This window comes from Schistocerca piceifrons, chromosome 6 (genome assembly GCF_021461385.2).
Source record: "Schistocerca piceifrons isolate TAMUIC-IGC-003096 chromosome 6, iqSchPice1.1, whole genome shotgun sequence".
Taxonomy (NCBI): Eukaryota; Metazoa; Arthropoda; class Insecta; order Orthoptera; family Acrididae; genus Schistocerca; species Schistocerca piceifrons.
Window position 1 is genome coordinate 178,587,698 of NC_060143.1, and position 26,659 is coordinate 178,614,356.

Here is a 26,659-nt window from a genome sequence, read left to right on the forward strand (position 1 = left end):
CACAACTCACTAGCCTTAGTTCAGGCCCGTCGGCTATGGCCGGTGGTGCATCGTAGTTGCCTCGGCGTCGGTTCTGGATAGTGACATTTTGTCATACACTTTATACTTTAACAAAGGTGGCACGCGAACAGTTTACAGACTTACCGTTTCGGAAATGCGTCTGTCCTTGGCCGCGCCGTTTTTGCATTACCACAACGCCATCACTATTTCTGCATGCCCCCAACACGCCTTACACACATTCTGCTGCTAGTGCTGCCATCTGCCGTCTGTGAGTGGTCATTGCACGTTGACATCGACGATAGGCGGTGGTCACTTAATGTGACTAAAGCCTGTATAAAGACTGCTACAACAAGGGTTTAGATCAGAATGTAAGATATTTTAGACTTTTGCTGAGAGTCGAAATATAAGACTTGCAAGTACGACCATTGCCACCAACCTCCTTTAAAAACGTAGGCAAAATCTTATATAGCAACGTGTGTTTCCCATCGATCAACACAACAACAAAAAAATAGATAGCATACCTTTCAGTCGCAAGTAATCTTGCGTTCCTATTCTAACATTTTTACTATTATTCACTAGGCGTTCCAACACGCATACTCGACTTATCAGTGAAGAGCTATCCTCTTCAGGGTGTCAAGTGGCATATTTTTCATACACAAAGGAATTAACATATCCGAAACAACAGACACCACATACATAAGTAGGGCGAGTTCGGCTAATGATCACATCAGTGCAGATGTATACTACGCTCGAACTCTTACGGTAATCAGCGAAAGGCTGGGAGTACATCAGAAGTGTGTAGGTAAGTTGAAAATTTGGGTCTGACGGGAGGCATGATAGGCCAGTCCGTCCAGGTGGGCTGAGTATTGGCTCCAGATGGCGCAGTGGTCACTGGATCTATCTAGTACACGGAAGACTCCTGTTCGAATACCAGAGCAGAACAAATTTTAAACTTTCCCAGGACATTCAAATGAGTGCTCACTGGCAATTAATGTCATTTATTTTTTGTGTTTTTCATAATTAAGAAACTAGAAGCTATTATAAGTTACGGATCTTGTACCACATGATTGCTTTATGGCGAGGCAGCGACTACAGACACATAATTTTAGTGAACGCACAAATCATAGCACCTAGCATGCGCAGCTGGGCATGTGCCTGTTCCATATAAAGACCACTAGTTGCTTAGGTGCTATTGTACGTTATTACGCTAGTGTATTAGGTAACTATTTCCCCCTACAAGACAACGTTCGAAAACACATACGTTGCCTTGAAGGTAAATTTATTCTGTAGCGCAAACACAGAATATGAAGTGTTGTGTACATAGTTCCGCGTAGTCAGCGCGTACACAACTTTCCCAATAGAGTGCGCCCCGCTAAGCACAACAGCACAGGCGCAGCGCTCGTCCATCTCTGCACTACGACATGGCGCTGTCTTAGAGACGGACCAAATTCTGCTTCCGCCGATCCGTGTATTAATAAATAACGCAGCCAATGAGATTGCTGCTAACGTAGAACCTTTTCTCCTTGCGGATCACACTCGCGCAGTGATACCTGAACGCTTGAGGTATTATAACGAGTGTACAGACCTCCGATTAGCCAGTTTGCATTTGTCTGCACCAGTCCGTACCAGTCTGCATTAGTTTGTACCAGTCTATAGTCAAGTTTCAGTCTGCACCTAATAAGATTATCATATTCCTGTACATAGCCATGGAGAGAAATGTATAGACACTTTGTCAAGTATCAGAGATATGTGAGAATAAGATTAACGTACCAAGACCAAAGGAACTTCAGATTGTCAATTGTAAACAGCATCCAGAATCAAGTTATGTAATATCTATGATTTTTATTATTTTAATAAATGTGTGTGAAAATTAATCTAGTTCTGTTTAAAGTTGATCACTGTCAATCTGCTACTCTAAGCGTGCAAGTGGCATTTCTATCGTCTGACCTAAGGGCAGAAGATAAACACGCCACGATAAGACCACGAGACATATTGCTGACACTTGCCTACTTCGTTAGAGCGACAAGTCAAATAATCTAATGGTGTGTGTACCGAAGGTCTTACAGTATACACACCAAATGAAGTTTCCAGTTTGATTTAGAAAGAGTGGCACTCTTTTCAGAACCTAGCCGTTGTGCAAAGTGTTCATCCCCTTAGTGTCCTATCTCCCTTGTAGCAGCTTTGAAATAGAAATAGTATTTGTCTCGTATCCAGCTTAAGTGCTATCAGTTAAGGTATAACACATCTCAGTTTGTGTTATAGTGCTACTCAGTACAATGACAGTATACTCATCAGTACTAAAACCTAAGAACACGTTTGCTAATTTATATGTGAAACGAAGCTTTCCAGGTTCTGGGGTGTCCAGAAGAATACGATCGTCGAGTACCCACGTTATTTCTCCGAATAACCATTCCGGCATCATCAGGTGATGCTGATGCAATGTTCTGTTCGCTCTCTGAGGCTAGTATTTATCCCTCGCGGCTCCAGGTGCGATTCCGTGCGAGGACGGCTCGCGGCATATCCGATGGTGGGGGAAGCAGAGATTGCGGTAGGTGCTGGTGGATGGAGGAGGGGAGTGCGGTATCTCTGCGACGACTGTGGCGGAATTATCTCGTGTCTGTTTGCACCGTTGCTCCTTGATAGAGCTTAGTATTGGTTTCCAAGTTTTACTGATTTGGTAACCAGTGTCCCTGTTGATGAGGTTGTCTGTTACGCGAATTTCTATGGCCTCTTCGAAGATCAAGTCCCCATAGTTATTTGTGGAGGCTACTACTTTGTCTCGATGATTCACTGTGATTTAAATGTTTTTGCAGTGTTCTGCTAAGGCAGATTGGCTTGGTTGGCGTAGGCGGGTGTAGCATTGGTGTTCTTTGCATCGAGGGACTACTACCCTTTCTTGATGTCCTGCTGCAGCGCAGGTCGAATGGCTCTCTAGTTCAAAGTGTGTACAACAAGGTCACACACACAGACCTGAACGTATATGCTTCCAGCTGCCACGTTGCGGCTCAGCTAAACGGAAACAGCACATAGGATCTCGTACGAACGGGGCCTACCAAAGAACCCTAAACGCCTAGAGAATGTGTTCCGCAAGAATGGATACGGCAACACCCAAACCGAAAGGGCCTTCCGACGATAGAATCGCAGTTGGAACCAGGATGGAAAACAAACGGAAGAAGAGAAAAAGGCCTGGCGTGGGCAAAGCGTCGTCCGAAATGGGGAGACTGTTGAGGCAACACAAGATCGACAAAGACTTTCGACCACGGGCTAAGACTTACGGCTTAGTAGGAACGATAAAAGACAATGTCGGGCGTGTACAAAATTTTGTGCGGCTGTAGCAGGTCCTACGTGGGCCAAACATTTCATAGCGTCGAAGATCGATTCAAGGACAAAAACGTTACAGCCATCTAGGCCAACCACATTTGCCTGATCTAGCAGAACATTGCATAAACACTGGAGACACAGCGAATTATGACGAGACAAAGTATTGGCCTCCACAAATAACTTCTGGAACTGCATCTTCAAGGAGACCATAGAAATTCACGTAGCAGACAATTTCGTCAACAGCGACACTGGTTACCATGATTCAGTAAGGCCTGGAAATCTATACTAAGTTCTGTCAAGGAGCAACGTTGCAAGCGGGCATGAGATGATTCCGCCACGGCTGCCGAAGATATACTGCGCCCTTCCCCCACCACCTACCGCAGCCTCTGCTTGCCCCACCACCAGACACCCTGCGAGCCGTCCTCGCATGGAATCGCTTGTGGACCCGCGAGGGACAAATACTAGCAAACAGACCATTGTATAAGCACCACCTGATTATGAACGAACGGTTATTCGCTGAAATATCGTGGGCATTCGACGTTCTTATCTGGCTGGATATCAGAGGACTCTTCAAACAGCGTTTGCCAGTTTTTTTACTTGTTCTAAACTTCAATGTAAATATGTCTTTTGCTAACTTAATTTAGTTTTTAGTTGTCTTCATGCCACGGAATGAAACACAATTCACTTTTAATTAGTGAAATAATTATTTTTTCTTGATTTTGCAGACCGATGTAATTATTGTGAATTAAAGTCGAATTGCGAAGCCATACTGCAATTGGTTTTTTTACCTTTCGAGCACTGTATTTTGCCAGCTGAAACATTTGAGGCATCATCGTGGAGAAATTCAAATTTTCTTTTTGCACTTTTCATTCTCTACGCCAAGGAGTCGAGTGGGCTGTTTGATATCCTCCCCATTAAAAAAATCGCGGCTCTTTTCAGAAAACCAACAGACAATCTGGTTGTGAGATGCCGAGATTCTCTATTCGAAATATTTTCTTTTTTACATACCTTCACTTCCCAACTCACGAGAACTTCACTGGCTGTTATAGAACCATCAGCTAAATACCCCAGTAGGCTGGGAGTGAGTCAGGGATAACTTCCAGTTTGGGGTACTTGGGAATTGATTTCCAGTTCCAGTATTCACTTGATGATCAAGAGAGATGCTTGATCAGTACCAAGAGATTCGGCTTAACTCAATTAATTTTGAAGCCTGGTTGAAAAAGGAGGAGGGGGAGGAGTTGTTGTTGTTGTTGTGGTCTTCAGTCCTGAGACTGGTTTGATGCAGCTCTCCATGCTACTCTATCCTGTGCAAGCTTTTTCATCTCCCAGTACCTACTGCAACCTACATCCTTCTGAATCTGCTTAGTGTATTCATCTCTTGGTCTCCCTCTACGATTTTTACCCTCCACGCTGCCCTCCAATACTAAATTGGTGATTCCTTGATGCCTCAGAACATGTCCTACCAACCGATCCCTTCTTCTGGTCAAGTTGTGGCACAAACTTCTCTTCTCCCCAATCCTATTCAATACTTCCTCATTAGTTATGTGATCTACCCATCTAACCTTCAGCATTCTTCTGTAGCACCACATTTCGAAAGCTTCTATTCTCTTCTTGTCCAAACTATTTATCGTCCATGTTTCACTTCCATACATGGCTACACTCCATACGAATACTTTCGGAAATGACTTCCTGACACTTAAATCAATGTTAACAAATTTCTCTTCTTCAGAAACGCTTTCCTTGCCATTGCCAGTCTACATTTTATATCCTCTCTACTTCGACCATCATCAGTTATTTTGCTCCCCAAATAGCAAAACTCCTTTACTACTTTAAGTGCCTCATTTCCTAATCTAATTCCCTCAGCATCACCCGACTTAATTAGACTACATTCCATTATCCTTGTTTTGCTTTCGTTGATGTTCATCTTATATCCTCCTTTCAAGACACTGTCCATTCCATTCAACTGCTCTTCCAAGTCCTTTGCTGTCTCTGACAGAATTACAATGTCATCGGCGAACCTCAAAGTTTTTATTTCTTCTCCCTGAATTTTAATACCTACTCCGAATTTTTCTTTTGTTTCCTTTACTGCTTGCTCAATATACAGATTGAACAACATCAGGGAGAGGCTACAACCCTGTCTTACTCCCTTCCCAACCACTGCTTCCCTTTCATGTCCCTCGACTCTTATAACTGCCATCTGGTTTCTGTACAAATTGTAAATAGCATTTCGCTCCCTGTATTTAACCCCTGCCACCTTTAGAATTTGAAAGAGAGTATTCCAGTCAACATTGTCAAAAGCTTTCTCTAAGTCTACAAATGCTAGAAACGTAGGTTTACCTTTCCTTAATCTTTCTTCTAAGGTAAGTCGTAAGGTCAGTATTGCCTCACGTGTTCCAGTGTTTCTACGGAATCCAAACTCATCTACCCCCGAGGTTGGCTTCTACTAGTTTTTCCATTCGTCTGTAAAGAATTCGTGTTATTATTTTGCAGCTGTGACTTATTAAGCTGATAGTTCGGTAATTTTCACATCTGTCAACACCTGCTTTCTTTGGGATTGGAATTATTATATTCTTCTTGAAGTCTGAGGGTATTTCGCCTGTTTCATACATCTTGCTCACCAGATGGTAGAGTTTTGTCAGGACTGGCTCTCCCACGGCCGTCAGTAGTTCCAATGGAATATTGTCTACTCAGGGGGCCTTGTTTCGACTCAGGTCTTTCAGTGCTCTGTCAAACTCTTCACGCAGTATAATATCTCCCATTTCATCTTCATCTACATCCTCTTCCATTTCCATAATATTGTCCTCCAGTACATCGCCCTTGTATAGACCCTCTATATACTCCTTCCACCATTCTGCTTTCCCTTCTTTGCTTAGAACTGGGTTTCCATCTGAGCTCTTGATATTCATACAAGTCGTTCTCTTATCTCCAAAGGTCTCTTTAATTTTCCTGTAGGCGGTATCTATCTTACCCCTAGTGAGATAGGCCTCTACATCCTTACATTTGTCCTCTAGCCATCGCTGCTTAGCCATTTTGCACTTCCTGTCGATCTCATTTTTGAGACGTTTGTATTCCTTTTTGCCTGTTTCACTTACTGCATTTTTATATTTTCTCCTTTCATCAATTAAATTCAATATTTCTTCTGTTACCCAAGGATTTCTACTAGCCCTCGTCTTTTTACCTACTTGATCCTCTGCTGCCTTCACTACTTCATCCCTCAAAGCTACCCATTCTTCTTCTACTGTATTTATGTCCCCCATTCCTGTCAATTGCTCCCTTATGCTCTCCCTGAATCTCTGTACAATCTCTGGTTCTTTCAGTTTATCCAGGTCCCATCTCCTTAAATTCCCACCTTTTTACAGTTTCTTCAGTTTTAATCTACAGGTCATAACCAATAGATTGTGGTCAGAGTCCACATCTGCCCCTGGAAATGTCTTACAATTTAAAACCTGGTTCGTAAATCTCTGTCTTACCATTATATAATCTATCTGATATCTTTTAGTATCTCCAGGGTTCTTCCATGTATACAACCTTCTTTCATGGTTCTTAAACCAAGTGTTAGTTATGATTATGTTGTGCTCTGCGCAAAATTCCACCAGGCGGCTTCCTCTTTCATTTCTGTCCCCCAATCCATATTCACCTACTATATTTCCTTCTCTCCCTTTTCCTACACTCGAATTCCAGTCACCCATGACTATTAAGTTTTCGTCTCCCTTCACAATCTGAATAATTTCTTTTATTTCATCATACATTTCTTCAATTTCTTCGTCATCTGCAGAGCTAGTTGGCATATAAACTTGTACTACTGTAGTAGGTGTGGGCTACGTATCTATCTTGGCCACAATAATGCGTTCACTATGCTGTTTGTAGTAGCTTACCCGCATTCCTATTTTCCTATTCATTATTAAACCTACTCCTGCATTACCCCTATTTGATTTTGTGTTTATAACCCTGTAATCACCTGACCAGAAGTCTTGTTCCTCCTGCCACCGAACTTCACTAATTCCCACTATATCTAACTACAACCTATCCATTTTCCTTTTTAAATTTTCTAACCTACCTGCCCGATTAAGGGATCTGACATTCCACGCTCCGATCCGTAGAATGCCAGTTTTCTTTCTCCTGATAACGACATCCTCTTGAGTAGTCCCCGCCCGGAGATCCGAATGGGGGACTATTTTACCTCCGGAATATTTTACCCAAGAGGACGCCATCATCATGTAATCATACAGTAAAGCTGCATGCCCTCGGGAAAAATTACGGCTGTAGTGTCCCCTTGCTTTCAGCCGTTCGCAGTACCAGCACAGCAAGGCCGTTTTGGTTATTGTTACAAGGCCAGATCAGTCAATCATCCAGACTGTTGCCCTTGCAACTACTGAAAAGGCTGCTGCCCCTCTTCAGGAACCACACGTTTGTCTGGCCTCTCAACAGATACCCCTCCGTTGTGGTTGCACCTACGGTACGGCTATCTGTATCGCTGAGGCACGCAAGCCTCCCCACCAACGGCAAAAAACCTTGGTTCACCTGGCCTGGGTGATAGTACCTAGTGAGGGCCCCTTGCCAGGGATACGGTGAAGGCCTCAACGGCAGTGAAGGCCGAGATGAAGATCATCGGTACGGCGGAACTGGCTGAAGAGGCAGCACAAAATCCAGTAGCGTGTGTTCTGGAATCCAGCTGGTAGTGGTCAACGTCTGTTCACCTAGTTGGAGCGGCTGCTCGATGCTCTTCTTGATCTCAACAGTCAGGTCGTGACCATGTGGCCTTCATAGAAGATCACCACAAAACATGTTTCAACTTGAATAAGCATGATGGAACAATAGGAAAGAAATCCACTACCCCAGACATCAGTCTCTAGACTGAATCTTCCTGGTCATCGGATTCTGTGGGACCAGGGACGTCATGCGCAGAAGATTCGGAACTTCTCAAAATCTCTAAGACCAAAACCGAAAAACTTCATAGGAACTCTCAACACAAACACACTCTCCAAAGTAGGTAAACTCAAACAACTCACAAATACTATGGGAAAATCCTTGCGATTCAAGAAACACGATTTACTGATTAAAATCATTTTGATTCCGGAAACTTCAGATTCTACAAAGGAAAACCTGCAGTCCAGCTGAACAAGGGACCCAAACAATTTGGCAAAGCTTTGGTTGTGCACAAATCAATTATAGACTCCATAATAAACATCCATTCAACATCAGAAAAAATCTCGACAATCTCAGTAAAATTTGGAAACAAGGCATACACACTGATAAATGCACCATCCCCCACAGATGATTACAATAGAAAATATCCACAGCCAGTAGATTACTTCTTGGAACTACTGGAGGAAACCTCAAATAAAATCCCTACTCATCACATGAAAATTATGTTAGGAGATTTCAATGGGCAACTCGGCAAAGAGAAAAAAATCAGGAAAACAACGGGAATTCATACAGCTCACAAAAGAACAAATAAAAACGGCACGACACTAATAAACTTCTGCGAAAATTTTGAGCTTAAATTCATGTCTACACAATTCCTTAAACCTGTAAACAAACTTACAACATGGAAATCACCAAATTCAACTTTGGGTTAATTTCAGACAGACCATGTTGCCATATGTGATAAGAACACCAATTAAATACTCAAGGTAGGAACAAGAAAGGGATTTTTTGAATCAGACCATCATCTGCTGCAAATAAAGATTAGGTTCCAACCTAACAGAAAGAAACCACCAATGAACAAAACAGAATTGATCCAGAATACCTCAAATTTAACGAGAGGGAAATTCTCCAGGAAATTGGGCAATCAAACGCAACGAACTAGAATGAAGTTGTAGAAGTACTGAAAAACACTATGAAATTTGGTAAACCCTCAAGAAAGGGCAAACACAGAAGGTGGAACAGTGGATGTGATTAAGCAATAGAAGAAAGAATACAAGCTTGGAAAACTTTCAGTAGCAACAAAACTACAGAAAAATGGCAGAAAATTTTGAGAATAGAGAAGAGTTTATCCAAGGCAATACGAAGAGGAAAACGTAAATATGATAAAAGCCAGATTAAAGAAATTGAACAAGAATTTATCAAGAACAACACCAGCAGTTTTTACAAAATTTTCGAAAAAAACCTACCAGGGTATCAACCACCTAATCTGTGCTTTCGCCGGTCCGATGGACCATTGGAAATCAACCCTAAAAAGAACAGTCAAATTTTAGCTACATATTTTCACTCACTTCTCAACTGCGAGCCTCCGACAGAACAACTAGAGTTCTAAAAACCCACATCCAATCCCGATTTAAATCCGTCATCACTTAAAGAGGTAAAGGATATAATCAATTCTTTGAAGAACAACAAGTCCTCAGGGGAAGATGGAACCATAGCAGAAGTATGGAAATTAAATAACAATAGTCTCACGCAAGCAACCCACAGAATTCTATCAAATATTTGGGAAACTGAACAAATACCTGCGTAGTGGAAATGTGCACTAATGCACCCTCTCCACAAAAAAGGTACATAAACCGATTCAAATAATTACAGGGGAATTTCACTGCTCCCTTTAATATACAGAATTCTTTGAAAGGCCATGTTGAACAGACTAGAGGAACAAGCGGACCAGTTAATAGGGTAGTATCAGGCAGGGTTTCGCAAAGGTCGATCATGCATCGAACGGATATGGAACTTAAAAACGATTTTGCAAATGAGAAGATGTAGAAATACTGTGGTAACTTTCGTCGATTTTAAAAAGGCATACGATTCAATAAATAGACAGACATTATTTCACAACTTAGAGGAGTTCATGACTGAAAGGAAAACAAGGTCAGTTATTCAACAGGCATTAACAGATACAACGTCCAAAGTTAAATTCAAGGGAGAAATATCAGAAGCATTTCATATCCATACTGAAGTTCGCCAGGGAGATGAAATGTCCCCCGTTCTGTTTAACATGGTTCTGGAAAAAACTGTGAGAACATGGGAAAAGGGAATAAAAGGAATTTAGCTTGGGATTAAAAAACAGCAGAGAATTAGGGTGAAGTGTCTGGCTTTCGCTGACGATCATGCCATTTTAACGAACAATAGAGAGGAAGCCAAACATGCATTGGAAAAACTACACGAAATCTCACAGAAAACTGGGCTATAAATCTCCTACGAGAAAACACAGTGTATGGAAAACAAACCTGTAGATAATCTCCACATTACTACTCAATACGGGAAAGTGGCACAAGTTGCCCACTTCAGATATCTGGGAGAGATAATCCAACCATCAGGACTGAACTCAATAGCTAATAAAGATAGAATCTCCAGATTACAAAAAGCATATAAGCTCACTTGGAATCACTATAATAAAAATTCTACTTCTGTCAATGCGAAACTAAGACATTACAACTCAGTAGTCCTACAAGAAGCACTTTATGCTGCAGAAACTACCGTGATTCATGGTCATACTAAGATCAGAGAAATTGAAAAGCAGGAAAGAAGAATTCTGAGGAAAATATATATATATAGATATGTGTGTGTGTGTGTGTGTGTGTGTGTGTGTGTGTGTGTGTGTGTGTGTACTTGTTAAATGTATGAATGTATCACTAACCTTCCATATTTTTCAAACGGAATGAAAGCGATAGGTAACTATGTCACCAACAACGGACTGCACAAAAGAGCAAAAAGATATGTCGCAAGAATTCATGCAATTTTCTTCTTAAACAACAACTTACATCACTTGATTGCTACGTGGAATACCTTAGTGGACGGTAGGTACTTCGTGAAAGGCGATATATTCTATTCTAAATGCTGAGCTGCATTAATTTATTTGCATATTTAGTAAATTATATTTACGACGTCTCACTGAAATATGGACTTCCTTCATAAACTTCGACGTTACGAAATAAAAACGATTATTTCTGAGTCATTTTATGTTACTGAAAACTATTCTAGTGTTTCGTAGAGCTATACTTGCTGCCAGAACTATTACCCTTCCTACAAAGTGTTGTTCTTCATCCTCCTCTTGAGCCTTCTGCCTTACCTGTGGCCTGCCACCCCACCCCCTTCCCAGCCCGCTTCTACCTCCTGGGACGGAACATGTGTACGCCTACAGACCGCGTGTAGCGTTATTCATGTGAATGTTTACTAAATGTTTGCCGGCCGGTGTGGTCGTGCGGTTCTAGGCGCTTCAGTCTGGAACCGCGTGATCGCAACGGTCGCAGGTTCGAATCCTGCCTCGGCCATGGATGTGTGTGATGTCCTTAGGTTTGTTAGGTTTAAGTAGTTCTAAGTTCTACTGGACTGATGACCACAGATGTTAAGTCCCATAGTGCTCAGAGCCATTTGAACCGTATTTTTTACTAAATGTTTGCGAATCGTGTAACTCAAGTGGGATTTGGGTATCAGACCGGTATTCACCTAGTGGGATGTAGCAAATCCCATAGAAACTACACTCAGACTTGCTGACAAACCAACCCTCGTCGTTAATCCGGCGAACGGGTTGGACGCGGGGCTGGAGCACCTCCCCCTCCCTAAAGCTGCGCATTAAGACGCATGGTTATCCGGACGGGTTTCCTACTTGTTATTACTTTTTATGTACTTAGTTTCATTCCTAAGCATTACACAACAAGATTAATTTTTGCCTCCATTCCACTTTCAATGGCAAAAACGTCGCATGTCTTTATAATCCTGCGATTTTCTTTCGTCTTTTTCAACATCAATTTCGTGCTGCATTAACTTTTTGTACGAGTGGAGGAAATTTATGTTTGTCTTTCTAGTAACAAAATCGAAAATACCTAATCCTTACGATGTAATAAGGTGTTGATTTACAATGAGATTTTCACTCTGCAGCGGAGTGTGCGCTGATATGAAACTTCCTGGCAGATTAAAACTGTTTGCCGGACCGAGACTCGAAGTCGGGACCTTTGCCTTTCGCGGGCAAGTGCTCTACCAACTGAGCTACCCAAGCACGACTCACGCCCCGTGGAAGGTAGGAGACGAGGTAATGGCAGAAGTAAAGGTGTGAGGACGGGGCGTGAGTCGTGCTTGGGTAGCTCAGTTGGTAGAGCACTTGCCCGCGAAAGGCAAAGGTCCGGAGTTCGAGTCTCGGTCCGGCACACAGTATTAATTTAATTCATTCATCAGCTATAATATAAACATGAATCCATCTTTATATTCCATTACATTATAATACATTCTACATAGACTTACAGCGATACAGGGAAATTATCCCAATTTGTTTGTGATTCTTAATGTATAAATACATTTATTTGTTTTCCGTATGCAACTTTCTATTACAATGCATCGCTGAGTTATGCATCATTAGCCTATACTTTAAACCCTAAAATAAGATGCTCTCATTTCTTGTAAATAGACAAAAGACTCACTTAAATTGTTCTTCTAAGGCCCAAACGTGAATTCGTCTCAATGAGCTTAAAAGAAAAAGAAGAACATAATAACATCCATTTATTACTAAATCAACTAAAACTTCGTTGTATTTATCTCGTAGCAACAGCGTGAATATGCCGTACAAAGAGTACATAAATAAGGAAAGTTACCCACGTGCAAAGTCTGCTTAGCAAGCAAAGCGTAACGACCAAGTGAACTTCCTACAGTCTTCGTGCAATTACCGGTTCCCAGAGTATCAGTTAAACAAGCACTCACGGGAGGTCTGAACTATAAAACAACCAGGTGATTCTGCTATCTTTGCTGCTCTATGAGCACAGCGCTGTGGTACTACGACGTAATAGTGGTTGATCTTTCGCGCCACAAATCCGCAGCGTAGTAAAACGGATTACAGTAATGAAGGGTTAACTAGATAATTATGGTTGAATAACTTCCTCGATTACGCTGTTAGAGCTGTAATTAGCGCTTAATGACGTGTGACATGACCAGCGGCACATCGGGGCCAAAAGTGTGGACGTGGGCCGCGAGAATTTGCGATTTCGCCGTTCACTAAAACCCATTATTCACATGAACGCGCAGCAATTTCATTGGCGCTGCTGCTTTGCTTTTGAAGCTATATTTCACGATGACCGTAATTTCCTGCTTTAGCCTATACATCAAACGACATCTAGTGTCAGAGTAAATATCTCGGTTTTTGCTGGTACAATGCCTGGGGGTGGCTGTACTCTGCCTGTGGTCCCAAGGGGCTGTGCGTTATCTCGGTCCTTTGTGAAATGTGGATTGCTTGCGCTCGCTTTTTATGACTAGGTATTTCGTTGCGTTCAGAACTGCATCTGTACAAATTTGTGAATCTCATTAGTGATATAACAGATTACGTTGTAACCACTATCCAACTGTGTCTCTTTGCAGTGGCAAATGATATGTAGGAATATGTTCAGTATACGTCCCCATATTACGCCTGTAGGGAATATGTCGTAACAAATGAAAGTTATTAACAGGCAAGAAATCTAATCTGATGGCTGGTAATCGTGTAAGGAGAACAGATGTATATACTAAGTTTGTGAAACCTCGGAATCTTTTTACTGAAGGCATAAAAGACACGGATTAACTGCAGAGACAAATGCACAGCTGAAATACCACATAATTAAAGACAAAAGTTATGAAGAGTAACATAAGTGTATGTAAAGACGAAAACGACGTGAAATAACGCGAAGAGACGCAAGAAACTGGGCTTAGAAGTGCAAATACCTACTAGAAAAGAAGAAAGAATTAAGTTTGCTACTAAACGTGAGTCTAGAAGGTCATCGAAAGAGTAGAGTCATCTGAAACATTTTGTCACAAGCGATGAATTACTCTGACAAAAGGCCTCACCAAAAATAGACTCAGTAAAGTATTTCAGCAACATGTCTGAAGCACAGATGTGTTTGTAAACGAACGAAGAACAAGAAGAAAATGGAAGTATCTGAAATGCTGTTATAGAGAATAACGCTGAAAATCAGGGGAAAGACTATAAAATGAAGAGAAATAATAGAGATAAAAGAATACTATATGTAAAAATTCCCCCAAAAAATAACTGCTACAATGATAAAACTTCGTCATATCATGAAAGCAGTAGGAATTTGAGTAGTAACAAAACACGAAATTCATTACTACTCATAGAAATTTAGTCACCTGTTTTCGAATGATATAAGGAATTTAGAAAGCCGATAGAAGAATACATGGTTTTAAATACTATTTTAGTGCTACACTTGCCTAATGGAATACTTAGTTTGGGTTATGTCCACATATTTGAGGTGAAGCTGCAACTCATTTTGGAAGAGTGATGATGCAGCTAATAATACGTCATCATAACTAGTAGCCTCCAATGGAAACAAAACTTTAAACTGAGTGGTTTTACTGGTTAGAAGTACATAAAATCTGATGTATGAAACGATGGAAAATGAAATGCTATAGTCGACAAATTTTAACACCGTTGAAGCGTGCGTATATTTAAGAGTATCTTCATCCTACTATCGGCCAATTCAAAACTTATTTAATCAATACGGAGGTATTCTTGGGGGGGGGGGGGAGAGTGGGGAAGGGGGAGGGGAAGAGGTTTTACTCTCTTCAGCTCCGTCTAGCACCATGGACATTTTTCCTTGATGTCTTAAAACATGTGCTGTAACCCAGCTCATTCGTTGCCGTATGTTCCTTTCCTCGTTGATACTGCGGAGGTACTCCTCTCTCCTTACGTTGTCAGTGTGCCCAATTTTCAACATCCATCTATAGATTCGCACCTGAAACTCTTCGATTGTCTCGTTTTCCAGTTTTCTGCCGTGTTCCAAACGTATGTTCTCAGGAACTTTTTCCTCAAACTGAGGTGTATATTTGAGTATGAGAGACTTCTTTTGGCCAGTTAAGCCTTCTCTGTCGTTGCATGATCTACTTTTTATGTCCTCCTTGCATCCTCCGTCTTGTGTTATTTTGCTTCCAAGGTACTAGATTCCTTAACTTTATCTACTTCTTGTGGTGTTAAGTTTATGACTATCTCATTTATGCTACGCCGCGTTACCACTGTCTTTCCTTGATTTACTCTCAGTCCATAAAGTATGCTCACTAAACTTCGCTTCCAATGAGGACAACAATGTCACCAGCTAATCCTATCGTTAACTTCCTCTCACTATTGCTTTTAATCCCACTCCTGAACCTTTCATTTATTATCGTCATTGTTTCTTCGTTGGATCGATTGAACTGTAGGGGCTAAAAATTATTTCCGTCTTATACCCGTTTTAGTTCGAGCACTTCTTGTTCGTTTTCTATTGTTCCGCCTTGGATTTTTTTACATGTTGTATAATAACCGTATTCCCCCTGCAGCTTACTCGTATAGCGATTGCTATATGATGTGGAGTGCATTGAGAGGAATGGTTTCTGACAAGGCCTTAGAAACAGTCCTTTCTTGTGAAGATGATCTGTCAGTGGCGCTAAGTCTTCCCGCTATCGGCAGATAATAATGCAGCGGTCCAGTAATTGCTGAGATGAGCGTGATGCTAAACTCCCACGTTTTCCCTGTTCTTCACAATCCGTAACATTTGTGATTTACTGAGACATTTTGTATTTATAGGAAATATAATTGCTGATCTCTAACCCTAGTACAGGACGTATTAAAGAGCTGGAACATTCTCTGCTTTTGGAATTTTATAAAGTGGTACTTAACAACAAATGCACATGCATTGGTAATCAACAGGATGCAGATTCACCTCAACAGAAGTTATACATCGCTGAATGCTTTGCTCATAGATGTGACACAAGTTATGAGTTCTTCTTTCTCTCTCTGACCATTGCCAGACAACTCAGATGCAAATAGTCACACTCCAAACATACTTTCGATACTTCTAATAATCATCGTCAGATCTGAAAGTAAAATAAAATTGAATATTAATAAATAATATAGGTTGAAAATATTTAGTTCTTTCTTTGGAATTACACCTCGACAAGAAGGTAATATAGGTTGCCAATACATAAAATTCAAAATTCTTTGAAAAGAGCAAGAGCAATGGTGATATACGCAGTAACATAATAGTTTCGGCAAATCGGTTTAACGACTGGCTTTAGCGTTAGGGAAACTGTTTAAGTAAAAACATGATATAAATACATCAAGTTGTAAATTTGGTTCATAGGATGTGTGTAAGATTAAATGCAGCTATTGTGGAAGCAGTATGTAGGTCAAACTGGTAGAACTTCTAAGAAACTATTTAAAAAATTTATATTACTACAAAGTGACCGGTAATACCAATAGAGACACATCTTGCAATGCAGGGCTCTATCCTTTTAAGAAATAGTCAAAACAAGACACATATAATTGAATTTACAGTTCATTTTCAATCGAATGATTATTGTAATAAAAGGCAGTGGTAACCATAGTTACTAATGTAGTTTTACATTACTACTGGAGACGATCGGTTCACATTAAAAGTGATTTAAAGTGAAATTATAACAAAGGCATGCTGGCTTTCATGTAGTCAAAGTAGATTACCATTTTTATGTACGTAGTATTGAAAAACAGATGTAGCCAGAAAGTAAAGTTACTCTGGCATTAATTTGAGACGCAATCATTTGCAAAGTAATAAATAAAGAATGATAATCAGTTTTGTCACATTTAGGCACTTGTCAATAGGATAGCATTATCATGAGTTACGTAATACAGAGCACTTTCAAAGGTACCCCTTATTTTCAGGCAAGAGCGCATTTCACTTTATTTCCAGTTCTGATATTTCATATATAGTCAGTAACAAAAGAAAGTGTACGCCATTATCTGTATGAAATAAAAGACACTACTGTAAATATATGTTTACATGAAAATACATGTTAATACTAGCTGCACAACTAACTAATAGTTAATCCAATCGCCACCATATTCGATTATAGCTTGGCATCTTAGCTCTCTCTCTGGTAAATCATCCATGTTTCCAAACTATAAATGTCGTCTGACACACTTCGCAATGAAAGTCTTTGACGTTCTAGGAATTTTAGCTGCTGCTCCATATGAAAGCTTTGGTCTGTTTGGATGATTTAGAAGGAACACTGCCTCATGATGCTTCAGATATTTTGCAGTCATTTTAACGTGCAACCGACAAAACAAAACATACAACTCTCACACTGCTTATCTATACAGTACGCAAAAGCACACTGATTACAAATTCGAGGCCATTAGCAGAGATATCGGTGTCGACCTTATATTTACAATTATGGCATACACTTTCTTGTGGAACTGACTGTACCTGAAATGAATGTATCAGTACTGCCATAAGTACGGAATAAAGAGCGACCACTAGGTTCCCATGCTGGTTAGCGGAGGCGGTTGTACATCTGGCACTTTCATAGCCGGTGGGATGAGTTGCCGAAGCAGAATTCGCTAGTGAAGTCAGCAAAGATATACATAGGGAAAGTATATTTATTCTAGCACGAATCAAGTAACTGTTATTGCTAAACATTTGTTAACGAAATTTGACTTTTGCCACTAAGACTTCAGAAGGAGTCTTTCAGTAACTTTACAATGCTACTAATAAGTAATGGAAAAACGTCGGAATAACGAAAGATATACAATCTTATACAAACTGTACCTATTGTATAATCAAGCTACAGACTGTGCGCCATAGTCGGCAATCGTCGACAGGATGCCATTGTATCTAGTCATGCGGTAGACTATGCTCTCGTACCGTTAATAGTTAGCTCATGATCACAGCGAACAACTTCATTTTGTTATGTTTCTTAAACAACGCTCCGTAACGGCACCCCTTGTAAAAATTATTGGCGCAAAAAAAATTACTTCTTCCCGTTTCATTACGTAAAACGTAAGACATTAGCATTGCACTTTCAAGACCCGACGGCACTGCTACTGCTCTGCAAGGGGACATAAAACTAAGAGGGGTATCTCCATATAAAAGGCAGGAAGATTCCTACGCGGCAGTTCACTAAGTCGGTTCAAGAATGGACTGGCTTCATTATAGCGGAACTTAGGCGCGAAAGCGTGGCCAGTTATATTGCACGGTCCTTATACCACCATCTACGGACCCATCGGCTAAACTGAGACACTTCTGGAGGTTGAGTACGAGTGAGAGGTCCTGCAACTTTCCATGAAGTGCTGTTAGCCATCACTCATTATTGGTGATCATTAATGTAACTAAAATCGTCGCATTCCATATAATAAATGTCTTTTATGTTCGTGCCACACGTATCATTTATATGTAGGTGAGCACCTGTGCATTTTGCTGCTTTCTTTCTCACACAAAATACGTGATTCGAAAGTCATTACAGTCATTTACTAAGTTAATTTTTGCTCGTTTACGGAACTGGCAACCGTTTCATTCTGCAATCAAAACTCATTTAAACTTCATTCTGATATTCAAAATTATGGTTGACTACAGTGGGTATGTAATTTATTACTTATTTTTCTTTACATTTTGGTCGTTGTACACAGTAATAAATGTTCGTGTATAGCAGTCAGATTGCAACTATTGATATTCTATCGGTAGTATTGCTCTTCGGATTCGATGCCGTGGTTCCAATAACAGCGAAATACTAGCAACACGTATCATGATAGAACGATAATACCTTGCACTGTAGAGTATAGGTACCTTGTAACCTTCCTATCTCCGCCACCCATCATCAACGATGCATGGGTCCACATCATCCATAGATGGTTCAGTAAAATGCTAGTTGACATGAAATCATGTCATAAGCGTACCATTGCGCTGTTCACTTTATTTTACAGATTTCACTAGGTTCTTTATAAAGAACTTTTACTTTTACAAATCGTGATTGATCAGGTACAATTACTAAGAATTTAATATTATTTATATTATAAATCTCTGTTGTCTGCGTATTCAGGTACTATTTAAAAAAATTAAATATATATATTTTTTATCTTCAGAAATAGTTATTTACTATTGTTTTATTTTTTATACGAAGGTGTAATCTATATGATACAAACCAGCTACGGAGTGCGACTGCTTGCAACTGAGAATGTTATAATAGATATTTTAAGAAGAACACACTGTTGTGTTCTGTAGCCCGTAGATATATTTACGGCTGCCCCATTTTTCCCTTTATTTCATTGCCTTGGAGCATTCTCATTACAGCCAAACCACGTAAGTAAATCATAATGACATAGGACTAGTAGAGATACAAAAGCAAACTGATGAAGAAAACACTAACGATGATGACGTAAAAAAGGCGGAGAACTACTTGAAGTGTGATACTGAGATTAGACAAAGTTATGCCTGCTAGGTTAATACCATGCTGCTAGCACGGCGAAGCCTGCTTCCCAGGAGTTCTGTGGTAGCGTAATGCGCATCTGCGTCAAAGCCCCTAGCAAAGATTTCCAGGGACTTCCGAAGCCTTAGAAACGGGACGCAGTTGAGTTGGGTCATAGTGTTTGTATTTGCCCGAATCCAATAGTGTAACCCCTGTAAGTTACCTAATCAAGCAAAATGTTGGTTGATGAGCTTAAGCGGAACTAAGCAGTTCAGAGTATCGCTACAGAAAGATAATGTTACTTGAAGAATTTTCCAGATAAGTTCCAGCAGGGATGAATGAGCAGATTACGAGCCTTTTAAATATTTATTCTGTCGTAAGAAAATTGATGATTTCCTTGCGTACCATTCTACTTCCTGCTATTTGAACACAAACATTGTACGTTGAGTAATACGTGTCAAAGTGGCGAAGTTATACTCAATTTTACGATACTGCGCCGTGAAAAATTTACGGTGCTGCTTACATCACAAATTTCTAATTTTAGACAGTACGCTGTGACAGGTTTTATCAAAATCGGTTATCTCTGTGTTAGTAGATCAATAATTTACTGCAGATGTCTTCTTGGCTGCGCTGTAAAATGTAGTGTACGACATCGCACACAAAAAGAAGCGATACCAGTTAGTCTTCTTACCAGATTTGTTCATTTAATTGTAATCTCCTTCAAGGTAGGATACATTTAAGTCTATATACCTTAGCATTCGTCCCTTCTACCTGGACAAACATTTCTCATTCCCATCTTCTGTGACCCCTGTTTTTGCCTTGTGGTGGAGCTTAGAGCTCTTGGCTAGTCCATCTAACAGAGCGCTTGAAATTCGCTTGGTTGATATTTCCGCCATTTGACTGTCCGAACCTCTTTATGTTTGTAATACTGACATGATCATCCTTTACAATGTTGGGTGCAATTTTACTTTGCTAAGTGAAGAAGTTTGTACAACCACATGACGGAAATATCCTTCAGATATTACAGGCTGAAAAATTCTCCTGCTGGAGCACAAAAAATGCGAATATGTTCCTGTTTATTTAAACGGTTCTGACTGCAAAGTGGTGTACCAGCTTCCTTTGTACCTTCCTTAGCACACTTAAAATTTTTGCATCCGAACAAAATGGCTCTAAGCCCTATGGGACTTAACATCTGAGGTCATCAGTCCCCTAGACGTAGAACTACGTAAACCTAACTAACTTAAGGACATCACCTAAGGACATCACACACACCCATGCCCGAGGCAGGATTCGAACCTGCGACCGTAGCAGCCGCGTGGTTCCAGACTGAAGGGCCTGGAACCGCTCAGGCACAGCGTCCTGCTGCATCCAAACATATTCCTTCTCTCTTTAAAAAACAACTCACCTGAGACTCCCAAAAGGTCACCTGACTGTAACTTATTCACATCACTATATCGTTGCTGTAAGTCGCTCATAACCATCCATTCTGAGTAGCTCTTTCTCACTCACTCCTTCAGACCAACTCATTGCATTATCTCTTAGTGTCAATCATTGTCTAACATGTCATAGCCGCAATATCCTCCGTTCTGTCCTACTGATATCCAACTGATATCCTCCCATTGTCGCTGTCTACCTCTTGTTCTCTCTTGCTGCTAATATTTCATTCCTTTCTTCCTAGTGCTGCTATCTCTTCTCGGTGTCTCTATCTTTCACCTTGTCATTATCATACATTCTGTCCCTCATTATCATTGGCTCTCTCCCATCTCCACTTTCTCCTCACCTTAATAACTCCCCTCCCCCCCCCCCACCCCCTCCCCATCACCGGGCACTGCCACCACCACTCTTTTCCTAGCACTGTTCTGTTAGTGACAACTATGTGCCACTGCCACTGTGTCCCTTTCTTTCTCTAACATTCCTATTGTCTCCATCGCTCTTCCTGTAACACAACCACACTCTACCATCTCCCAACAATTACAACTTTTCCGTTTAGCCATTGCTGCTGTCTCTTTCCCTCTCAGCATTAGAAAAGCAAATATGTTTGCATGAGAAAATTTTTGGGAAATTTTTAAAGCTATATATGAAGCTAGAATGAAGCAGCAGGGTCTTTCATTCAGAGTCTTTTGTGCTCCGATAGCAGCATTTTTCTGCTGTTGCCCTTCTTTTACCCTACTGAAGCAGGGCATGTAACTCATGGAAACAGAAATAAATGTGGCAGTAAAATTTTACATACCAATATCCGTAACTTCATTTTGATGAAAAATCCTTGAACATAATCTCAGTTCGAATATAATAAACTTTTTTGAGATTGAGAAGCTCACGTTCACGAATTAGCATGGTTTTAGAAAACATCGCTTGTGCGAAACTCAGCTTACCCTTTTCTCACCTGATATATACTCCGAACTGTGGATGAAGGGCAACAGGCAGATTTCAAATTTCTAGATTTCCGGAAAGTATTTCACACGGTGCCCCATTGCAGGCTGTTAGCAAAGGTACGAGCATATGAAATAAGTTCACATATATGTTAGTGTCTCGAAGGCTTCTTAACTAATAAAACCCAGTATGTTGTCGTCTACGGGGAGTGTTCATCAGAGAAAAGAATATCGTCAGGAGTGCCCCAGTGAAGGATGGTAGGACTGCTGTTGTTCCCTATGTACATAAATGATTTGGTTAGCCACAATCTGCGGTTGTTTGTTGATGGTGTACGGTAAGGTGCGAAGTTGAGTGACTGTTGGAAGACAGAAGACTACTTGGACAAAATTTTCAGTATATGTGATGCATGGCAGCTACCCCGAAATGTAGGAAATTGAAAGTTGATACGGATGAGTAGCAATATAGGACCTGTAATGTGCACATACAGTATTACTAGTGTCCTGCTTGACACAGTCACGTCGCTTGTAACGCGATTCGATACGGAACGAGCTTGTGTTAACTCTAGAAGGGAAGGCGAATGGTCTACTTCTGTTTATTGGGAGAATTTTAGGAAAGAGTGGTTCACCTGTAAAGGAGACTGTTTGTAGGACGCTGGTGAGACCTGCTCTTGTGTACTGTTTGAGTGTTTGGGATCCGCACCAGGTCGATTTGAAGGAAAGACGTCGAAGCAGTTCAGAGGCGGGCTGCCAGATTTTGTTACCGGTATGTTCGAACAACACGTAAGTGATACGGAGATGCTTCGAGAACTTCTCTGGAGGGAACGCCACGCTCTGTTGGAGAAACACTGTTGTGAAAATTTAGAGAAACGGCATTTCAGGCTGATCGCCGAACAGTTCTACTGCCGCCAACTAACATTACACGTAAGGACCACGAAGGTAATACACGAGAAATTAGGGCTCATACTGAGGCATATAGACAGTCGCATTTCCCGCGTTCTATTTGCGAGTGGAACCGAAAGGAGATGACTAGTAGAAGTCCAGGGTACCCTCCGCCACGCACCGTACGGTGGCTTGCGGAATACCTAAATAGAGGTAGGTTTAGATGTTAGATAACTTACGAGAAATTGAAATAACGCGGAACTAATTGTGCACCACAGACAGGATTTGACACGCAAAAAAATGTTTGCATGTGTTTCAGTACCAAAACATGGAGTTCCGAGATGGTAACGGAGACACTTTACAGCATAGTTATCCTTCTTACATCTGTTTATAGCGTTTCCGCCACACGAGGGATTTTACGTGTAGAAGTGGGGTAAATTTTAACCTCTGTATATCGGAAACGGATGAAGATATGAAGAAGCTATCCAAAGTTTTTTAAGATACGGATTTTGGGTATACATAGTAAAGCCCACAGCCATTTGCTGTCCGTAGTTATCTCGGAATCCGTTACTGGGTTTTATTTGGGGTGGGGGGGGGGGTGTTTCTCGATAACAAGTAAAGATTTTAGAAAATGGGGAGTTGGTTCTTCCAGATAAACGCCTAGAATATGTTCAAATGTGTGTGAAATCTTACGTTACTTAACTGCTAAGGTCATCAGTCCCTAAGCTTAAACACTATTTAACCTAAATTATCCTAAGGACAAACACACACACCCATGCCCGAGGGAGGACTCGAACCTCCACCGGGATCAGCTGCACAGTCCATGCATGACTGCAGCGCCCTAGACCGCACGGCTAATCCCGCGCGGCAAAGGCCTAGAAAATACACCGCTAAAATTTGAGCAATTTCCAGCGGTTACTAATTTTTTACGTTTCGCTGTACAATGGATTATATGTGTAGAAGTAGGGTAACGTAGAACCTCTTTGCCTTGGATAAGGGTAGAGATACCAAGGAAATTTTCAAGGACCTTCGAGATCGGGAACTTAGGAATATATCGTAAATATCTAAAATATTTACTGTGCGCAGCCGTTTTAGAATCCTCTGGTTGGTTTCCGTTCGCTGGCGGCAGCGAATATATAGTAAAAAAATCTTTTTGTGAGATTTTCCGGGGAACTGCCCATGAACTAATGGTGCCTGTCCAAGTCCAAAGCCCAGCGCAGTCTACATCAAATGCAAAAAGACTCAACGAATTTGCTCCATTTACATAACAGGAGAAAGCGTGAAATGATCATAATTTGACCCTGTACTATAGGAAAGCGGCACTAAGACAATCTCGTTACTGGGTATAATAATAGTCCATTGCCCAAGGACTATGCAGAAGACTTAATCTTACCTCTTTATCACAAACAGGTGGCGTTGTATAAGCACAGGAAATTTCCCTTCGTAAGCGCGGCATTTTGGTACACACTAAACACGCATGCAGTAGCATTAATACCGATTACATGACTGTGGCCCAAATATGTGAGAACTTCATCAAGTCGACATTTGTCACAGAGAACGAACACAGGGAAGAACCCTAAAAGTTATAATATACAGTTGGTTAAAAACTCAATAATGGAACACAATGCTTGGTCAACACTGATATTCACATCACAAAGGAGGTGAGATACCTAAGGACCCTTAGGTGGCTAGACTAGTCCCCATATTTGTCACACAAGTAGTATATCTGAGATGATATATATTATTATACCAACCACCAGTCAGAAATTTTCGTGAAATGACACTGTATGTGTTTAAGCTGACATTAGGAGATTCTTTGCTTTCCTGTTACAACGCGGACATTTTCTTTATTCGACGGACGATTCTACAATTTTTACCTTGGTATTGTTTAAGCGTCTAAAACGGAGCCATAACACATTGAATGCGTTACTGTCAATTTCTAAATTAAACACAAGAAAAGTCGTATCCCATGATATACTAATAGGACCATAACTTAATTTGAGGTAATTAATTCATGAAATTTAATTCATATACATCTTTCTTGTTTCTATGTTGTAATTGTGAGCTCCTCTAATTGTCATAAAATAAACTGGAGACATATTTTCGTTATTATAGGGCACGTTACTCTTGAGCAGTTGTTGCAAAGATCTTACATATGAAGTCGAAGTTTTCTACGTACATAAGATGAGTTCAAAGTAGTTTACAGAATTTCGTTAATGATACATTACGCAGAATACCTATTATTTGTTATGTATATTTCATTGTCGTTCATCATTGTTGTAAATTCGACTGCAGTAATTTCCACAAAATATGTTCGAAATATTGGTTTTCTGTTAAGGGGAGCACGTCACCTTTGAACAGTTGTTACATAAATGTTGTATATAAAGTCGATGAACTTAACGTATATGAGTGATGGAAAAGATTGTAAGTTTCTTTTTGTGACTCTAAAATATTAAGACACATTCAACTAAAATAAAACTATCATGCAAGTCAGTTTTTAATCTTTCTAGAATACATCCGTTAATAACATCAACTTTTTATGTAAGAGCCTAGCAATAACTACTCAAAGGAAATGTGCTCCCGATATAACGACAACGTATTTCGAGTTCATGTTAAGAGAGTTACATGCAGTCGAAATCACAACATAGGAGAAAAGACCCATATAGCATAATCTACTATTAAAGAATCGTCTGTAAAGTAAGATACAATATCCTTGGTCTCCCCCGCCGATTCCTTACCTCAGTAGCTCCTTCTGCTATCATTCCAATGATGATGGTGTGTCTTAGGATGTGTCCTACAAGTTTGTCTCTTCTAGTTTGGATGTGCCCCCATACAGATCTGGTTTCCTGTACTCTTCTAAGCACCTCTTCAAATGTTACTTTGTCTCTCCAGCTCATCTTCATCATCCTTCTATAGCACCACATCTCCATGGACTCTCGCCATCTTCTCTCTCTTCTTCCCATTATTCAAGTTTCACATTCGTATAGAGACACCACACTCGAAACAAAAGCTTACACGCTACGATTCCTTATTTTGAGACCGATGTTCTTGCTGGTGAGTAAGTTCCTCCTCAGATTAAAAGCAAATTTCGTTTGTTGTGTTCTGCTCAGAATTTCTTTACGGCTTCTACCATCCGTTGTGATTTTGCTTGCCAGGTAGGTAAATTCCTCTATCATTTCCAGCTCCTCTCTTCGAATTCTCATTCTCAGAGGTTCATATTCTGCTTCTGTACTGCATACCATCATTTCAGTCTTTTTCTTGTTTATTCCCATTCCATACTGATTGCATAGAATCCTTTCCATTGTTCTGACTTCCTCTAGACCTTCTTTTGTCTCTGTGACTATAGCAATATCATCTGCATAACGTAGCATCTTCTGCTCATTAATTCTGATCTCCATCTCAATAGTTTTTCGAACTTGGTCTATAGGTTCCTGGATGTAAGTGTTGAATATAATAAAATTTGCCTCTTATTACTGGTGGCAGTTCCTAATCACTGCCACCTCATTCTTACAGAAACTCAGTATCACATAGATGTCTTTGTACTTCATTCCACTTTTCCTCAGCAGTATTAACATCTCTTGCCAGATAACGTTATAAAATGCCTTTACCAGGTATAAAAAGGCAATATAAGTTGGTTTATTTTTCTGTAATTGCTTTTCGAATTGGAATCTCAGTACCAGCATCGCTTCTCTTGCTCCTAATCCCCTTCTGAAACCAAACTGATCTTCATTCAGCATATCCTCCACCTTCTGCTCAGTTCTCTTCAAAATTGTTTTTGTGAGAATTTCTGATACATGTGATATTAGCTGTAAAGTTCGGTACTCTTCACATTATGTAGCTGTTGCATTCTTTGGTATAGGAACAACGATGCATTTCCGGAAGTCCGTCGGTATCTCTCCTATGTTGTAGATGGACCGAATAAGTTTAAGCAGCGTCATTTTCATGCTGTCACCAGTATTCTTTATTAGTTCTGCAGAGATGTCATTAATACCCCT